This window comes from Schistocerca piceifrons, chromosome X (genome assembly GCF_021461385.2).
Source record: "Schistocerca piceifrons isolate TAMUIC-IGC-003096 chromosome X, iqSchPice1.1, whole genome shotgun sequence".
NCBI lineage: Eukaryota > Metazoa > Arthropoda > Insecta > Orthoptera > Acrididae > Schistocerca > Schistocerca piceifrons.
Window position 1 is genome coordinate 488,805,371 of NC_060149.1, and position 3,559 is coordinate 488,808,929.

Below are 3,559 nucleotides of genomic sequence, written 5' to 3' on the forward strand. Positions count from 1 at the left end.
AGAGTCGAGGGCTATGAAAGGGAAGCAGTGGTTGGGAAGGGAGTGAGACAGGGTTGTAGCCTATCCCCGATGCTATTCAATCTGTATATTGAGCAAGCAATAAAGGAAACAAAATAAAAGTTCGGGACAGGCATTAAAATCCATGGAGAAGAAATAAAAACTTTGAGGTTCGCTGATGACATTGTAATTCTGTCAGAGACAGCAAACGACTTGGAAGAGCAGTTGAACGGAATGGACAGTGTCTTGAAAGCAAGGTATAAGATGAACATCAACAAAAGTAAAACGAGGATAATGGAATGTAGTCAAATTAAGTCGGGTGATGCTGAGGGAATTAGATTAGGAAATGAGACACTTAAAGTAGTAAAGGAGTTTTGCTATTTGGGTAGCAAAATAACCGATGATGGTCGAAGTAGAGAGGATATAAAATGTAGACTGGCAATGGCAAGGAAAGCGTTTGTGAAGAAGAAAAATTTGTTAACATCGAGTATAGATTTAAATGTCAGGAAGTCGTTTCTGAAAGTATTTGTTTGGAGTCTAGCCATGTATGGAAGTGAAACGTGGACGATAAATAGTTTAGACAAGAAGAGAATAGAAGCTTTCGAAATGTGGTGCTACAGAAGAATGCTGAAGATTAGATGGGTGGATCACATAACTAATGAGGAGGTATTGAATAGGATTGGAGAGAAGAGAAATTTGTGGTACAACTTAGAAGAAGGAATCGGTTGGTAGGGCATCAAGGAGATCACCAATTTAGTATTGGAGGGCAGCATGGAGGGTAAAAATCGTAGAGGGAGACTAAGAGATGGATACACAAGCAGATTCAAAAGGATGTGGGCTGCAGTAGGTACTGGGAGATGAAGAAGCTTGCACAGGATAGAGTAGCCTGGAGAGCTGCATCAAACCAGTCTCAGGACTGAAGACCACAACAACAACAACCACATAATTATAAATTCGTGCATATCCGAAGCAATATCTCCAAAAAAATGGCACATAACTGGAGAACACCCACAGAAAACAATTTATCTACAGCTTTTAGACAATAATGAACAAAAATAAACCACTGCTCTCAATTTATTGAATACATTTCATTGAGTTTGATATTATTTTAAATATCCCTTTGGTGAATATATATCGATTTTACTAATAGGTATTATTTAACGGTTCGATTATTGTTCCTCTTTGAAGCTCATATTCTTGTGTGCTTGTGTGTTCATGTGTCGAAGTGTGTAACAATTCTAAAATATGAGGGATATGCTTCAAACTTGTATGCTTTGTAAATGAAGTAGAAATTCACAAAAAGTAAGAAGGTAAACAAGCCTGAATTTAACTAAAATATTGCAATACGTGCAAACTATGCAACTGAATCAAACTGAAAAATATATAAAAGAGACTTCTTAAATTCAAGAGAAGGGGAAATTCTGTTATTCCACTAGAGGCCTCTATACTTGAACTGATCACTTGGAAATCCATTAAACATATAGAGTAGTAAACCTTCTGATAACATTATGAACCAACAAAAATATTGCAAAGAAGTATAACAGAAGTGAAAGCACACATCAGATGTTTTGTTAACGTAAGTGCAAAGTATTTTTCCTTTTAGTCTGAAAACAGTTACAGGAATTGAAAATAAAGTTATTTGCTGAGCAGCAGAACTAATTTAGAAACAGATAATTTCTTAGTTTTACTATATCTATAGTAGCTTTATTATGGCCTTTTGATATCTGTGAGGTTACATTATAACGTTGCACAACTAAGTCCTTACAGACATGTACTTAACATCCCTGAAGTACCTGTTTCCTATCATGTGCTACAGAAACATGTAAACTGTATAGTTTAAATGATTCTGAACCGATATTCTGACTCAAAATCAAATAAAAGTATCAAGTAACCACACAGTATAGTTCCAGTTGTATAATCCAGGATTATTTCGAAGAAAAAGAGAAGTTAACGAGTTGTGTGCTTGTTATTACTGGACGTTACGTTACAGTTCGGTAACTGAAGGACATGATGTCAGAAGTGTCCTGGAGACATGTACGAGTTGGCCCTTAAACATGTAGCAAAATTTTGAAACTTGCAGGTGTGCTTTAAACATAGTGTTATCTGAAAAAATTCTATTAGGAAAACAACGAAGTGTCGAGCTAGCGATACATGTAACATATTGTGATAAGTGTAAACTTCTGCACGAACTACTGCATTTAAAAACGTAGAAAAGAGGTGGAATGCAGTTATTTCGTGAAGAAAAACTTTTTCATCTCTATCACTGCAAACAAAAATCTTCCTCACGATATTATGCAAGTACAAGCGCTCTATGTATAGCGATTTGGCTTAGAGAAATTTTTGGACCCACACTAGGCGGCAACGAGAAACATTATTTGAGGACCGGGGCTATATTAAAATCTGACGCGGAGCTACACACACGGTACTGAATATCAAACATCAGTTTCACTTTATATACCACATAAGCAAGTAAATAAAATGAGTGAAGTTATCGAGAATGTATTTTCAATCAAATTTTAAGTAAAAAGAAAAATACAGCTAGGTATAGTTATTTACCTTGACGGGGAACAGTAGCGATGCGCAGAAGCAGCCCCAACTTCAGGAGTAAACCGCTTGACACTGCGACGGCAACTGAGGCGGACTGGGTAGCAGCTACTGGGCTCGGCCATCAGCGCAGTATGACCACTTCATCCACTCCAAGCTTCGCCATATCAGACACGACTGGAGCACATACTCGGGGCTTTGCTCGGGGATTTTCTTCTACGACTGTCCATTCTATGCTTTTTCACTGAATATTGGTACAGATTCCAGTTCCTGTGGTTTGAGTGTTAGAAACTACGTACTGCTCTGACAAAAGGTAAAAATGGCAGCACTGCTTGTGACGTTATCCTACGTACTCTACAGCGCTAGCAGCGTCACAAAGGTTGGTGGCAGGGCGGATGGGTGTGGCCACCCTACATTGATGATTTGCCTATCATTTTCGATATTTGAGGTACCAACAAACTATGTAACTAGACGGGTGGCAAACATAACAACACACAGGGCCTCAACCTATTCTTTTATTTTTATAGAAATATTTGGCCACCAGTTTCTCTGGTTCCTACAGATGTACAAATTAAATTTATTAAGTCAAACCCAGGCGAAGACTGTACTCGAATTTGTGCCCAGTCTCGGATTGGATGTGGTATTGTGATTGGCAGATGATTATTTTTAGACTGTTTTCCATGTGAATTCATTTGCCTAACGTCTAGATCAGGAAAAAATTACTGACTTTTAGGAAAAATACGGTGGGAAATAAAACTTTTATAATGCACCGCTTTAGTGAATGCTGCCAATTTCTTAAATATAAGAAAAGAGGTACTAAGAGACAGCTACAAGTTGTAGGAAGGCTTACTAGGTGCTTATTAAGTTGAATGAATTTAAGAACGTATAATAAGCCACTCTGATTTAAGTTAAGCGGAACTGTACGGCCATCTTGTGATGAGCAGTAGTAACTAAAAGCGCTCTATGGCCATATGTACGAGAAAGACTGTACCTTTATGTCTTTTTTCAGTTTCGTGCG